This window comes from Thermobia domestica, chromosome 15 (genome assembly GCF_964235325.1).
Source record: "Thermobia domestica chromosome 15, izTheDome1.hap1.1, whole genome shotgun sequence".
Classification (NCBI taxonomy): domain Eukaryota; kingdom Metazoa; phylum Arthropoda; class Insecta; order Zygentoma; family Lepismatidae; genus Thermobia; species Thermobia domestica.
In genome coordinates, this window is record NC_137468.1 from 126,865,236 (window position 1) to 126,883,181 (window position 17,946).

A 17,946-nucleotide genomic window follows, 5' to 3' on the forward strand; every position below is an offset into this window, starting at 1 on the left:
GCAGACGTGTCAGACCCTCCAGATGACATTCCTTCCTTCGGGTTTGCCGTCTGATCCCGAGAATCACTGTGATTTTCATTTTTTTCTTCATCGTCGAGGTCAGATATCTCCGCTGGAGATATTTGGCCTCGGTCCTTTTCACAGTCCTCACAATATTTTTCTATTTCGCCGGTTTGCACCTTTTCTGCATTTTCAGCAGTGTCATCTAAATTGGAACAAGCAAAGTGGATCCATTTTTGTCCACAACCGGTGCATCTAATTAATCTTCGCGGGGCGCGAGATCTTTTCTCTTTTTCATTTAATGTGCATTGAGTGCACGTGATTTCACACTCGCCCTGTGACACCACAACCTTTTTTGTTGCCATAGTTTCGAGACACTTTACACTTTACAAAAGACAAGATATATATAGCAAAAATACACATATACTATAAAATACTTATTTGCTATCCAGACAAGTATTATTCATGACTTAAAGGACTCCCATTCTCTTTCCTTCCTTGAAACCCTTCTAGCGTTTAATTCTAATTTTAGAAAAATTTGGACACTCCTTCTCTTTCTCCCCCTTTGAAAAGGAAACAAAAATGACAAAGTAGCCAACGACTTTACTTATTTCATTTGACTATAAAATTTCTCTTATTAATTTCAATGTTGTAATCAATTCAACATGCCTTCAACCTCACTCTTTGACATTCTTAAAAAAATTTCAAATCTATCGGTCGCCATTTAAACGGAGATCCGTTGCCATGGGAACAAGCGTTGCCATGACAACCATTCTTGTCGCGGTTCACCAATTCAAACTGATTGGCATGATAACTGGTATTATTCAATAAGCATTTTCAGATCCGTTACCACAGTAAACATGCGTTACCATGGCAACAGTCTTGTCACGTGTCGCCACTCTAAAACTGAAAAAAGGAGGCCGTTGCCACAGCAACCACTGTCACTGCTTGTCAGTCTAAAACTGTTTGAAGAAAAGAATAAGTCGTAAGTGGGAATCCTTCACCCCTGGTGGGGATGTTCATGAAGCTATCAGCTTATGTCTAATTACGTTGGAATATATTAGCCGTTTCTTAATTTTGAACATACTAGATTCGATCGAAACGAAAAAACTTTTTATCGGACTTCTAAAGAGAATGAAATAAAATAACTAAATACATGACCGTGTTTATTATCTCTAGGATTCCCAGTCACGACCCCCTTTTCAGTTTTATTAAAAAAAAATAGAAGAAGAAGATGAAAAAGGAAAAGGAAAATAGAAGAGGAAAGAGGTAAAGTAAGAAGGTAATAAAAAGGAAACTGTTACTGCATATTTTGAAAAATATGGTAAAGAAAGTGAATAATTATCGAATTCCAATAGCTATTGGGTTAATATTTGGTATTCAGGTGATCAAGGGTAGACACATGTTAACCCATACATCCCCGATCTAGATCCATTTAACCCCAACTACCAAATTATCCCGATCTAGATCCGAGATAGATGAGAAAGTTTAAGTTTACAGTTTATTCAATATTTCCAGAAGTTCTAGACTAATATCCAATACTTGAAAAATAAAGGACGAAGTTGATGGCATGTTAGAATCGACCACAAAGAAAAAAAAAATCAGAGTATTACATATTCGTAGAAGATTTTGACTTTCACAGTTCTCCCATGCTGATCATTCGTTCAGGCTACTTCAGTCCTTTTTACTTCCTTCATAGAGCCAACTTAAGTTAGTATTAACTTTCAATGAGTTTAATTGATAACTACCATTAATTATAATAAATCACACATATATGTCAAAATAATGGATGCACTTAATATTAAACCTACATTTCACTCACACACACATTCATACAGGACAATGTAAACTTCGGGTTGTATTTAGTTAAATTAAACTAACCTAACTACATTACTATATACATTTATTACATTTCAATAGGAGAAAAATTAGTTGGACATAACATGGAAAAATTTAATACATGGAAAGAATGTTTCATTAACATGCATAGAAATTCGCTAATTTTATCAAGACCAAATAACACATTTCTCTTCCTATATATATATTAAAAGTTGAATTACATGAAAGAGAATTTGACAAAAAAAAAAATGAAAAAAACAAAATTAAGGAGATTCACAGATCAATACATTTAGGATTCAGTGTAATGAATATATATATATCATTGCGGAAAACGAAAGGAAAAAAATAAATTAAAAAAATATATATATATATAATTGGTTAATCATTCTAAAAAAAAAATACTTTAATAGCATTTTATTAGGTCTCTGTCCCAAGAGGAGACATTTCGACGATTTTATGAGTCTTTGTTCTCACATCGATAATAGCTCCTTTTTCCAACTCTCTTTTGCACTGTGGTTTGTGTCCATGAGAGTGTTTAATTGTTTTTGTTTTAGCTATAGACAAATAGTCGCTTCATATCACATATATATTTATATTTCTCATTTTGTCACTCGACGCACTCAATATAAAATTTCAAAGTTTATCAAGGTTAAAAAAATTTTGAATCCAGTCACAGACATTGAGAACATATTTCCATATTCCGGTATTCACATTAAGTTATCAACTAAATTTCTCTTCATTAAATTTAAGACCAGTAATTTTCTTTATAGTATAGATCTTGTAGTCAAAAGATTCTAGACACTGAATAGTTAAATTTCTGATCGTAGGAGAAGGATTTGTTTCAGAGTCTACTGATAGAAGATTCGTTGGTGGGGCACACTGTTTCGTAGGTTATTAATTTCACTTTGATCTTGCGAATAAATTTGGATGAGGATTAGGGTTATTTTACTTATCTTACGACCTGCTACTCGTTTTACTTACATGCGGTATTTAACATTATATTCAACTTTAATAGTTACAAACATCAGTAACCACTCAACAAAATGTAATTTATTACAATATACGCGGTAACACTATATGTCACAAATAGTTGGTAAAGGTCGGGTGTCAAAAACCTATGGCAACCTAAACAAAACCAGGGTAAATACCGAGCCCATTACATACATACTCGTATATATATATATTCATATTATTCAATACAATAAATTTCACTTTAATATCCATCGTAGTATTTTGTCGACGTTTAAATTCTACATAACCGTTCATATTCGACAAATATTCATATTTTATAAATATTTATATTTTATTGGCTCAAAGACAAAACAAAAACCCTGACTATCAAAAATTCACCTTTTTTCCCTCATAAGGTTGCAACATTGTAATTTATATGTATAAACCCGATAATCAATAATCATTTTCAACTTACTAAAGATCCGCGTAGATATATAAAAAAATAGTTGGTGTTATTTAATGACATAAGAGGTGGAAATGCAACAAAATGAGCAGGCACGTAACTTTTAAAACTATGTAAGCACATATATAGATGTATATAAAAAAAAATCAATGTTATTGGAAACTAGTGGGCCCAGACTACTAATACATACACACTATATGACCAATCAATAGAAATAAAAACCAGAAATCAGTAATCAATTGATATAAGTTGTATGATCAATGAATAACGAAGGTTTCTAGGAATCTGAAAGCATAGTGTACCTTCCCGTCAATTTCTCCCGTGGTGGATTGAATATCGCGAAAATGGTCCTGAGTTGTGCTGCAATACCTCCACGAATTGCATCCCTCGATGTCTCAGTTAGTACATACTATCGAAATAAGTGAAATGAATATTGTATGTTTTATGAGTTTCAGAAACCGGGGGGGGGAAGGTTGAAAAAGTAAAAAAAAAAAATCTCGAAGTAATGAAGACAGAGAGAGATAGAGAAGAAGGAAGACGAAGAAATAGTGGCGCCAAAGACTTAAGTGGGAAATAACTAACGCTACAAAGACAGAAATCGAATTTCGCTCTCAACAAAATCCATAGCCAAAATATTCTTAACATGCCAAAAGGGTGGTCTACTCAAATACGTAGACTCAAGAAACGCCCTGCTGCCAAGGATGCAAGTTCTGTGTCCATCAGATCCCAATCCCACAAGAATTTGGTTGTAAGATTGAAATCCGATCCCCGTATCCGGCCCAAACCAGCAGGTTCCCGGAAATCGTCCGGAAGGTTAGAGAAGGCGCTAATTTAGAATTTCAAGAAAAGAAAAAAAAATCATCCGACCTCTTGGAAACTAGAAGATTCCAGAATAGGGATGAAATTAGAGTAATAGCTAAGGTATCCCTAATTAGTAATTCGCCAAAAATAAAAAAAAATTAAATAAATAAACTGAATTTTGGATCGGTGATTTCAATAACCCAAACATCACCGATGGCTACCCAGCGCAGACATGCCACCGTCTGGGATGTCGTTAATTTCCCTCATCTAATTAAACTAAGAAAAGACATGAAAAATACTTAAGGGGACTAGGGGTCGACGTCCGGGTACGCTATCCATGAATATTAATTTAGTAGCAGTTAATTTAATCGGATAGTCCGAACTGAGTTATATGAACACTGCACAATAAATAAATAAGGTAAGCAACAAAAAAAAATCTCGGAGAGGCAATGAATGCTAAAGGTACAAATGACCGAAACCTGTACTTTTCGATGATCACAGGATATAGCAGTTGGTTTTCTTAATTATCATTTCTGTCAACCTTTAGAAGTAATTCCCACATGATGCTACTCTATCTATTGAAAGGCTTAAGATCTGGGGCTGTTGTTAGGAGGTACATAAATGCAAAGTAACACACAATTCCCAACTATAATTTACTATCCAAGTAGCAAACTCGGTTGGATGAATGCACTGGTGTGGAAGTCAAAACGCGAGAGATTTTTTTTTTCTCTTTCTTTCTTCGTAAACATATTCGTATTTTCACTATATAAAATTCACTAGGCCTATCCATTTAAATATAGGGGTCATCATTTCATTCATATTATATATCATATTATTAACACATCATTACATTCATTCATTATCTACTAATTTCCACACGAAGTAATATTTTATAAACACCCTATTTCGTACATTTTACACGCAGGCCATACACATATTTACATTACGCAGTAATAAATATATATATATATATATGTAACTATCACAATCTATCACGCTCAAACCACCACACGATCACATTCATCGAACCACGTACTCTTTATTTCGAAGCACCCAAATTGTATTTACCTTGCAGGTTTAAAAAAAAAATCATACATGTATTTACGGAAAGTTAAATTGTCAACGATTAATCTATTTCTGATTTGTTGATAAAACTGAAGCAACAATGGAATTTTCTACAGCTACGGGAAAAGAGAATTTAATACTACATTTTTAAACGAACAGTAACAGCATATGGACTTTACTCCTATTAAGAAAATAGGTGTTCTTTATTTCAGCGGATTATTCATTAACTACTGGACCTAGCAAGCTGAAATTTTCAGTACAGTAAGATCTCATGCTATTTTATACGAAGGTATACTCATCCGAACCGAAAACCATGTCCACGGGAAGTAATTTGAGAATAACTGTCCAAAATCAAACAATCTAAATCACTAAGTCATGCGATGTCGTACTGTCAACAAACAATTGACTACCGAAAACTGACGCTATAGCGCTGTAGTGGAGGCATAATTTACCGTGTACTGAAATGTATACTTGTACTCATTAATCAGAAATTTAATATTTACTCTGGTTTATTTATGTTAGCAAAATGGTACTAAATTAAAGCATATTTATACACTGTCCAAATCGAAAATTCACACACTCACACAAAACTACTAACTACATACACCACTGTTAGTACTATACATAAAGACAACTAACTAAACTAAACATGCACCATTTAGTTACATGCATGTTGACGAAAATAACCTAACACATTAAATTTAAAATACATTACTCCCTCGTCGATATATACAGTCGGCTCTATTTAATTTAAAGGGGGTCAAAAATGAGAAAAGTAACACTAGGTCCAATTGACCTGACCAATTGTTTACATAATGATTGCCAAAAATTGATGCCCGGGGGGCACCTTAACGAGGTTTATGGAGGGACCCTTCCCCTGAAAGGGGAAAAGGCCCTAAAACGAACAATAACTAACCCATTCCCCCGCTAGAACTGGTTCAATTTGGAAAAGGGGATAGGAGCCCTTTTAAGCTAACTTAAGCTGCCATTATGATTATTTACAGTACTATCAAACCTACTACATACATGCAATTACGAAATAAATAATGATAAATCACATTTACTGTATACACGACCAACATGCACTAATCAGGTCGTAATGTCCCTAATCCCTAATTGAATTTGGAATAACAAAAAAAAAATAAAGTCACTCTTTCACTTCTGCTATTATAGCTGGGCAGCAAACATGGCTTCCTAGAAAAACAGAACTGGATGCTTCACTAACTTATTGTTTCTTTACGGAAAATGTAGCTTTTTTCACTGTTTTGGGGGCTCCTACACAGCCTTCAGTGTTCAATTATGAAATTAAATCATATTTTTACCTGAATTCTATTAAAATCCTAGTCCTTTTAACGCAGATAGGTAGGCGAAAATATAAGCTGCGTCTCGTAAGGTGTCTTCTATTATTCTAATAACATTGCGCCGAAAAAGCCAGAGGTAGGAGAATTCCTCCAATCAGAAAGAAAACTTTAGCCGCGGAAATTACAAAGCGAATGGAAATTTGGTAAATCCAGATATAACCGGATCTGAAAGTGACTATGGACTACTGAGAGGGGGTGAGGGAAAAATTAGGTACCTGACTAAATTCTACATTGGTCTGAAATTAAGAAAATTTATATCCAATAACGGAACTATGTTTCGGTATGACGTCAGAATGGTAAACCTTGTAACTATTCAAGTTATATATCCGGAAATGGGATTTACACTTAATCAAAATATAAATAAATATATTATACAGTGGGAATATGGTTACTAACGAAACCTTTGGGTTCATTATATTTAATTCAAAGTAGAGAGAGTAAATAAATTGTGTAGCTAAACCGAAATTGAATAAAAAAAAAAATTACTAGGTACAGGGTGCGTAAAAAAAAAATTGCCATTACTTTCAACTGTAATGGTACATTACACAAATGTGGTTCAGACATTGTTGCAGAGGCAACCTGATGTCGAAATAGTTGACTGGGTTCCTCATGGAGCAGATCTGAACCCTATTGAGAATATGTGGGCCTCTGTTGCAAGAACATTGCGGGAAACCAGGTCGAACAATCCTCCACGAACATCTAATGATCTTTGGGAGCGTGTTGAAGATGCGTGGTCGATCTGTTGCACCCAACGTTATATCTCTCGCCTGGTGGATTCAATGCCACGTCGTATGGCAGCTGTAATCGAGTCCCAAGGGGACTATACACACTATTAATAAATGCTCGCCCACAACACCATCAGCCCTCTCGAGGGCTACCTAATTCGACCCACTTATTAACAAAATTTTATAAAATACATTACGCGACACCAGTGAATGTAAGTGTCTCAGTATGTTCTGCATTAATAAGGAGACTAACGTGCGAGACTTGGTGGCGAGTGGTATTATGCTTGCTATGTAAACCAAAACAGCCTGTAACAGTGGTTCGAATCTAGTGAAGAAGACCCCTACTTTTTATCACCAGGGATATTTGCAATACGCCTTCTGCTATGTCCGCCTTCGTACGGCCTATTATATGACATATAATGTGGACCGCCATAAGTTTTTACTTAGTAAACAATTTATAAATATATGGACAAATACCTAGGAATATTAGAGTAACAATGGAATATAGTACTTTCGTCCGACTGACGTCGCTCTGTAAATGTTCATTGTATTACACCGGAAGATGAATTAAATAAAGACTGGAAAATTTGATATAAAAATTGATACGTAATAAGTTAAAGACAAAATATGTAATTATAATCTCATATTTGAAACTAATTTCGATTACAATTAATTCTCTACCTGCTTTCATAAATAAACCAAACCAAACTTCGAGGTTTGGAATGCACAAACTAAGTGTAGCTAAGAGAAAAATGTAACAAGAAGAACAGAGATTCGAACACACGACCACCAGCGTAAGAATTCCTTTTACTAACCCTTCATCTATCAAACCATGACGTGAACATGACTTTTGTAAGTTATAAATTTGTATCCAAGAAACACCATTAAGCGTTTCTGCAACTACTGCTTTGCTCTTTTTCTCTTCAAAAGCGTAACATGTTTAGGACGATTCGTTTCGTTTTCCATTAGAGTTTCGAAAGAGATTATTTGTGTTTGAGTGTAGGATCTTTAGTTTCCTTTAACCGACACTTCTAGCAAATACAACTTAATTCACACAACAGTTAAAAAAAACTCGTACTGCCTTAGAAAGTATACCTAAAAGCAGAAACTGCATCATGCATCCTGAACAGTGACGTAACTAACGGCAGTGCGTTGAGGGAGCCCAGAGTAAAAGGGGCCCATTGAAAATTCGTAATTCCACTATTTTTCCTCGATGTCTAACATGAGACTACTTTAACCTTACATGAAAAAGAAGCTGTGGAGGGGACTGCGAAGTCTACTGAAAAGATTTATCACGTCCTTGCAGCAACAACTTTAAGTTTTCGAACAGTAATGAAGAACAAGATTGATTGAAATTTTAACTTAGAATGAAATAACTAAAAATCTAATCTTATATAACTCTCATTGATAGTAGTGTTCCGTATTTGTTTAGACGCCTATTCTTTTATAACTTTACCTATGGTGCATGGGGTCCTTGGTTTGATCCCAGCTCACGCCGAATGAACTTTATTATGGACAAACACCGTGTGCATGAGTGTCCTCGGGTTTCTCCCGTTTCCTCCCACTTTTTTCATTAAACAATTTCATTTATTTCTCACCATTACTCTCTCCATTAGCATAGTCGGCATAATCGTGGGACGTAAAAATTAGATATTTCATTTCATTTTCTTTTATAACTGTATATCACTTTTTCTGTGACGAGAGCAACATCTAAGCGAGTATTCAGTAAATTAAACCACTAAAACCTATATTCATTCCACAATAGTGCAGATGAAGTTTAGCCCTTTGGCAATTTTCAGCATGGACAGCAAAAAAAGCCAATACATTGATATTGAAACAGTAGTTAACGAATTCCTCTGCGAAAAAGATCACCCGTACTGTTGTGTTTCAGATGATAATTTATAATTATACTTAGTTGGCTGAAATTTCTCCATAGTTGTGGGGGCGAGATACTGAAAAAATTCCTACCAAGAGCTGAAGGTGACATGTAAAAGTAGTCAAATACGAACGAAATTAGTGTCGAATTCATGTGCAAAGATGAAAAGTGACACTGTGGATGCTGCGTAAGTCCAAAATAAGCCTTGGTTGGCTTCGAGTTGACAATGGGATGGTGACAGGAATAAAGAATCGAAAATATCCTATATTTGTGTCGAATGGATAGTTTTCGGGATCACTGACATAAAAGGTGATATTTCAGATGTGTATATGTCCAAGGTTGGCCATATTGAAATGGGGTCATAGGGAGAACCAGTAAATACTTCAGAACAGTTCCTTTTTGGTGCGTTTCAAGACACTGAGAGTGAAAAGTGATAATGCACAAATCACATTCTGAATTATCGGAGATATGACTTCTGGGGAAGTGTCGTTGCTCCAGGGAGGCATTACTAACTGATCACTCCCTAAAATCGTCACTGTTTTGCAGGGCCGTGGACAGAAATTTATTTCAGCGATCGAAAGCTTGACAGGAATTTATTTCAGCGATTGAGGGCATATTTTACTAAAATGTCTATCATCCAGGGGCGGATTCAGGATGATTGTTTGGGAGGGGCAGTCGTTCGAAGTGAAATCAAGGTAAGAGTGGATTGCAAAAAAAGAAAAGAAAAAAGAAAGAAAGAAAGAAAAGAAAAGAAAGAAAAGAAAAAATAGAAAATGAGAAAGAGCTCTTCTGTAGAATTAACTTTCTTAAGAAAGTAAGGCCTATCTACTTTAGGTTTTAATTTACGTTTATAATACAAAGATGAAAAATACTTAGGATAATTTTTATTTTTAAAATAGAAAGTATAAAAAGTTCCCTATTCTGGGGGATGCGATCACCCCAAACACACTCCCCTGGATCCGCCCCAGCTATCACCATCTATAAAATTAGATATATATATATACAAACAAAAAAGTAGTGATTTCGTGGGGGCAGAAGCTCTGGATTGCCAAGGCCTGCATCCTGTGTATGTCCCTGCTGCTCTGAATTGTCAAAAGCTCCTCTTCAAAGGTAAGACATAAAATGTAAATAATAAACGTGTAACATAGAATACAATATAAATAGAAAATATGTTATAATTAAGAAATAGAAAATAATTATAAAATAAATTTGAAGGACAATTTTAAAAAAGTCAATAATACTTGAAAGTAAAATATACTTTTAAAACAATTTTGCATTTATGCAGGGCTACAAACAAGTGAGGAGTGCCATGTAAATTTAGTAATTAATATAATATTGGAAAATTATTTCCAATTAAACTAGCTGTGACTACATTACTTCAAACATGAACTTGTGGAATATACAGTATGAGCGTAGCTCAAATAAAATAATCAATAAGAATGGTCTTGATTGGAAGCTCGGACCATCCACGTAAAAGTAACTTACATTAACCATTCACCTAACAGACAATGACGCACAGGGCTTGGCACTACTTTATCAGATGGTTCTATCAAATATAACTTAATTAAAACAATAGTAACAAATTTTAAAGCTTTAAAAAGTGACCTGAAGAAGAGGAAGTTCATTTTGCACATTGTAACTAAGTTACAAGAGGTTTACGTCCTAACTGAACGGCGCATCTACCGAGTCAACTTTTGGAATATCCCCTTAAGGTAGCTTTCAACGCAGCTAAGGGAAACGTATGTGAACGAGTAATAGAATCCTCCGTAGCAGAATGGATAAAGTCATGGTTCGATGACCACCAGGTTCGTGGTTCGGAACCCGTCGCCGAAACCAGATTTTTTAAAATCTTAATTCCTCAGTTCTGAAGATCTTTCTCTCCTTTTGTAATCATCTGATGCTCTAAAAAGAGTTCTCCACATTAATTCGACAACTGCTTAATGTGATCCTCGCAGTTCGAAAACTTCCCTTCTTATCTTTCACAAAATCAGAATTTTCGTCATAATACGAATGTTGTCCGATCATTTTTTCCCCAATTCTAAATCTGTGTATACAAATCATCCCTCTCTGTCTCCATACTTGAATCCCTCTCTCTCTCTCTCTCTCTCTCTCTCTCAATGTCACCCAGGAAGTCATATGGCTTGAGATCAAACCTTCGACTCTTGAAACCAAATGTAAGCTCTTTAGCAATGTGCTATCGTAGCTCTATAGGTTTGTTGTTAAAACCAGTGTCGGGGGGGGGGAGGAAGAGATTCTCCGGCGACATAAGATTTTAACTTTTTATTAGTGTATTACTATACATTTGATCAAAAAATACGTATTTATGAAGCTCAAGAGAGGGGGAATTACACCCTCCTGTCCTGCCCAAATGACGCCCCTGAAACATTTGCTTGCACTTACTGAAAAGAAATTCAATGAATCATTGAATAAAACTCGTTTCTGTCCGTAGATATTTTAGAGCTCTTGGCAATTTCAATAGATTTCTTAGGGAGCATCTTACTAGCTTGCACTCTTTAAAGAAAGAAAAGAATGAAACTAAAGATATTTATGAAGCTCTGGGAAGATTGTGTGACTTTCCTTTAATTTAGGCTCTTAAACAGGAATCAAGTTTACAACGTTATAGCTTTAAAACAGTCTTTTCCATTCGTTTGTTCTGAAATATTTTTCTTTTTCAGCTGAATGGAAAGAGTGTACTACGTCACACACACTGCTTTAGACAAGGAGAGGTGGAGGACGGGGAGGAGTTGGAATAAATACTAGAAGCAACTAATCGATTGATACATGTATTGCGGGAATGCATAAGAAAACTGGGCAAGAGATTATTCTTTTGGACTTAGAATTTTTGTAACAAATTTTATGCCGCAGACTGTACAACAAAATGTAGGAGGGGAAACCGTCCCCAAATATAATGTTTACAATCTAAAGTGAAAGAATTTTTCAAATCGGACAAGTTGTTTGGGCTGTACGCCTTTAATGCGCATAATATTACATGAAAATGCAACATTACCGTTTGCCTGGACCCACAACATAAACGAATGAAGTTACTGTCTATTAAAAAACTTTATTTTAAGACGGTTTCTCGTGTTACATTTTGTTGTAACTCTGAAAATAACAGAGTTATCCTAAGTTAGGGGACTTTTTAGACACCCCGTGTGGCAATACAATAATAATTATAAAATATTCTCTTGAAGGTTTGTTTCTGGAAATCCTGTGCTTTCTGTGACGTCAAATTTCTAATGACCAATGAAAAATCACAGCTTGCAAAAACTATGAAGTAACAACGATTTTACAACTACATAACGCAATGGCTCATCGGATATGTTTATTGTACGCAGTGGCGCAACCAGGATTTTATTTCGGAAGGGGCCATGAATATCCGATACAGTAGTTCGCAAACTACGTGCTGCACCATTTAATATAGAAAAATTGAAAGTTTGAATTCTCCTCATTACAAACAATTTAGTTATTCTTATTATTAACATGCTAAAAAACTTAAAATGAATATTCCAATTTACAAATTCCCTGTCATTAACGATTACAAGTTTTAAAATTTGCACTATAATTATTATTTTGTACATCTTTATTTTTACATAAAATGACGCACTCTTTACTAACATTTATTACTCTAAGAAATTAATGTAGGGATTTTCTCTGAGTATTTCTCTTTCGACAGTGCCTTGACTTAATTCAATATTCATTTATGCATTGATCTATTTTGAAATTTCACCAAAACCGTATTTACTGGGCTCTTTAACGCGGGACCTTTCTGAGTTGTGCCAGTTTGACGCGAGGCCCTTTTGACTCAGGCCCAGTTGACGCCTGGCGTTCTAACCCTTGCCCGTTTGTACCGGTGCTTCATTTCACCAGGGACCGTTTGACGTAGTTCCCTGTGGATTCGGGCCATTTTGTCACAGAACCCTTTTGACCCAGGCTCTTTTGGCGCAGCGTCCTTATGACTTCTTTCGCGGAGACCTTACCTGGGCCCTTTCGACATGGGGTTGTTTTGACTCGGAAATTTTGTAGCGGGATCACTTTTGACCCGGGTCCGTTTGACGCAGGGCCCTTTTGACTTGGACCATTTTGTCGTGGGGTTCTTTTAACCCAGGCCCTTTTGATGAGGGACGTTTTGATTCGGCCCCTTTTGACTCAGGCCCTTGGGCTTTTTGTAGTAGAGCCCCTTTTCACCCGGGCTCGTTTGACGGAGAGCCCTTGCGATTCGACAACTTTTGTCGTGGGACTCTTTTGACCCGGGCGCTTTTGATGAAGGGCGTTTTGATTATGGCCTTTTTGACTCAGGCCCTTTCGTTGCCGAGATCTTTTGACCGGGACCTTTTGACATGGAACCGTTTAGACTCAGGCTCTTTTGTAGCGACGCCCATTTTTGACCCGGGCAGTTTGACACAGGACCTTTTCACTCGGGTCCTTTTGTTGTGGAACCCTTTTGGCCCGAGCTCATTTTGTGAGGGGCGTTTTGATTCGGGCCCTTTTGACTCAGGCCCTTTTGTTGCGGAGACCTCTTAACCCGGACACTTTTAACACGGGCCAATTTTGAGTCGGGACCTTTTGTAGCTTGTCCTTCTTTGACCCGGGCTTGTTTGAGGCATGTCCCTTCTTACTAGGGCCCTTTTGTCTTGGGACCCTTTTAACCCGACCCTTTTGATGTGGGTCGTTTTGATTCGACCCTTTTTGATTCGGACCCTTTTGTTGCGGAGACCTTTTAACTTAGTCCCTTTTGATGCAGGACAGACTCGGGCCCTTTTTTGACACGGGCCCTTTTGATGCAGAGACTTTTGACTCGGATTGTTTTGTTGTGTGACCCTTTTGGCTAGGACCCATTTATGAGGTGCGCTTTGATTCGGGCCCTTTTGGCTCTGTCCGTTTTGCTGCGGAGACCTTTTCACCCGGGCACTTTTGACGCGGGGCCGTTTTGGTCTGGCCCTTTTGTGGCGTGTCCTTTTGTCGCGGACCGTTTTGACTCGGGCCTTTCTCTGTTTGCCCTTTTGTCTACCCTTCTGACATGGAACCATATATATAAGGCAGCAGCTGAAATACCTGGGGCAGGGGATCTGGGGGAGTAGGAGTAAATCAATGATCGATCGATCCAGGGCGCAGTAAAATTAATTACGCCATTGCTCGTATCTCTTTCTTTCTATTCTCTCGACATCACGTATGGAGATGAATGTTCTGACTAATGGGCTACAGCGGCGAAAGACGATATACGCTATTAATATTAATGTTATGAATTTTAACATATATATAAGGCAATAAAACGAAAAACTATATCGGGTTTTGCCCCTCCCCCCGTTGGAAAAAATCCTGCTGGCGTTGGTGATTATGATGTTTCTTAGTTACTGTATTATATTGTTATATATACGGAATAAATACTTCTGTGTTTTATATAATAATAAGGACCTTATCTACATTTATTACGGACCTTGCTTTACAACAGAGAAACATATTCACGTTCAGCGTAATCAGTTTCCATTCTCAAATAATTACAGTGTGGGAAATAAAATAATTCACGCACACATTTTGGACTTAGAAAAATGCCCTGCGAACATGTCGTAGTTAAGTCCTAAAGAGTGAAAAGCGCTAGTAGCAGTTGTTAGCAGTTATTAACATATAAGACAGTAAATTGAAAAATTGAGAATACGAATCTTTTCAGATATGACAGTGCGCTGATGCTTCTAATCTATGCCTTTAGTCCCTATACCTACGTTATTTCCCTAGTCAAAATAAAAACTCTTCAAAATTAATTACAATTTCTTATGCACTATCTCTTCCTTAGAGTACTGCGCGGTCACACACCCGTCACGGCGATGTAAAGGCACTTTTGGCGACGAGGATACATACGACAACGTGAATAGTGTTATTGAGCTTCTCATACACAAGCCTCGTCACACTCAAAGCTTTATAATTTTCAGAGATGGTCGAGCAACCACCTCTGGACCACTTCGTATGGATTGTCTGTCCCATATGTAATTCATCCCTCTCTGTCTCCATATTTGAATCTCTCTCAATGTCGTCCGCTATGAGCTCATACGGCTTGGGATCAAACCTTCGACTCTTGAAACTAAATGTATGCGTTCTAGCAATGTGCTCTTGTAACTCTATAGGTTTCTCGTTGAAAGCGGTGTCATTTTAGACTTTGCCCGGGGGGAGGTGGAGAGTCTCCGCCGAAATAAGTTTCACTTTTTTATTAGTCTATTACTATACATTTGATGAAATTATTTATCAAGCTCAAGGCAGCTTTCCTGTTGTCCAAATGACGTCCCTGGAACATTTGCTTGCAACTTCTAACAAGAAATGAAATTAATCATTAAATAACATTCATTTCTGTCAATAGTTTTAGAGCTCTGCGCCCGCATTACAGACTTTGGGAAGGAGAAAACCTACTAAGTGATTGACAATTTACATTATATTTCACATCAAGCTAGGAAGATGCTGCTTGTGAAATCTGTCTTTGAAGAAAGGAAATAATACAAATTAAGAATTTTATGAAGCTATGGAAACATTTTGTAACTTTTTTTTTTAACTCGTGATCTAAAATGTCATTTCAGAACAACAAATGAAAGAGATTGTTTTAGAGCTATACACTTTGTAAACTTGGTTCCGTTTTTTTCTATCTGAATGGAAAGAGTATATTACGTCACACACTGCTTTAGACAAGGAGAAATGGAGGAGGGAGGTGAGTTGGATCGAACACTAGAAGTAACTAGTCGATCGAGATGCATATTTCTGAATGGAAAAGCAAACTGGGCAAGAGTTTATTATTCATTTGGACTTAAAATTTTTATAACGATTTCTAAGCCGCGAACTGTACTGCGTTCTTTATTCATACTATTGTCGTGTAGCAATTAAATTTCTACTAGTCAACGCTCGACATATACACTGTAGTGTTTGGGGTTTTGTCAATTTCTTGACCGTAATGGCTTTGCCTAGTTTGAGTAACTTATAATGGATTAGTGTAATGACGCAGGGTTTTACAGTCACTGTAACTTTAAAGTACCCAACCTCGTACATTAATTTTATGAAAACCAGCCCAATAAGTATCATGGGGATATCCTATTAGTTAACTAGAAAATGACATGCTAGGCAGCCTTCAGGAAAGTACTCCATTTTGCGCCGCACGAATCATGCTTCATTTAGTCACAGACTACTAGCGCTTGATAGTGAAAAACCAGCGATACAAGACTGGACAACAAGATCGCTGGAGAGGTACAAGAGATTTATATGTATCAGTAGTGTCTCCTGACGTGGATGTTAGGATGTTGGCAAGAAAGGAAAAATATATATATTAACTCTCACAACCATAGGCGATACTAGAGGGGGGACCCCCTTCTCCCCAGGAGCAAAGATGGGCCCACCCACATTTTTTTACTGATAAAAATATTGTGATAAGTTTACCTCAATTTACGAATAACTATTTTAGTGGCATTCGTATTCAGCATACGAGTATTTAATAGTGACTATATTTTACCTACCCATCGATTTCCTGAATATAGTCTGTACCTGGAAGTTCTCGCAATTTTCGAAAGTAAGGAACCATGATCGTCACTGCATAATGTCCTATTTACGCCAACCTATAAATAGCAATTTACTTCTAACAATTTAGTCTGGAAATTATAAAGAGCAATCAAGGAGGATGTTATTATGTAAGAAATACATTTAATAATTATAGTATAAGTAAATATACCCTCAAAATATGAAACTGAAAATCAAAAGCAAGCAATTATTTACTTACAATCACGTGAATTTCAGCTCAAGTCGTCTTTCTTTGCGTAGAAACCTCTGGATTACTGCTTTAGAAACAGTAATAGGGGCCCGAAACCGTAAGTCTTGAGGATAACCCAGATGGAAAACCGTTCTGTAGCTTAACGTCCATTTTTTTTTGGGGGGGGGGGGGCATCAATTGACACTTACAATAAAACTTGGATCGAGAAAATATTATGTTTCTTTTTACCGTACTTCTTACACGTATTTTAGGAAGAAGTCGATTGCACCATTAACTTTTGAATTGAATGATATGTTTAGCAATAAAAAAGTGCGTAGATCATACCCCCTCTCCCCCCAAAAAATGTTATCCGTATTGCTATAAAATATCTGTACATCCACAAATAAATCTACATACTTGGCAACGCTTGAGAGAAGCAGGAAACTCAAGACGTTGATTTCCTAACCAACGCCTTAGATCACACAAGCACGAGGTGAGGAACACGAAGCTCATGCGCAATAGGAGTCTTCTAAAGCAGTGAAAATTCAGCCAAAGCTTTGCCAACGACTTACTCGCAGATTTGCCTCCTCAAAACATGACAAAGACCGCACAGCACTTCTCTGCTCTTTTGCACTTCAACAGTTGATTCTGTCTCGTTGAAAATAAAAAAAATCCCAAGTTCTGACGATCCGTTTAATTAAATTAAAATACTCTTTTCTTCATTTTTCGTTGGGCGTTAACACAAGACTTGCACGCCCAGAGAAGACGCTACTGATATGTATGGCTCAAAAGGATAGGCACAAGCATGAATCCCTAGAATTCTTGAGAAGTGGGGGTTTGGCTTGCGCCATCTCCTCTACATTTTTAACAGGGGTGCCTTAAGATATTATCCATACGACTATATGGTTGTCAACCCCAGCGCCCAACACTCCTATCTAGAATGAACGGGAAGCTGTTTTATTTGCAAGATTGTAGTCAATGAAGTCAGTCTGATAACACGGGCTAAGGTGCCGTGCCTGTAAAACAATTACAATGACCACGGCTTGAGTGCTACAAGAACTGTTGCTTTCTCTTAAGGTCCACTTCGTTTGGGTAATCCATTTAGACCAATTTGATAAAGGCGACCCTTTTGGTATCAATTTGCGCACATA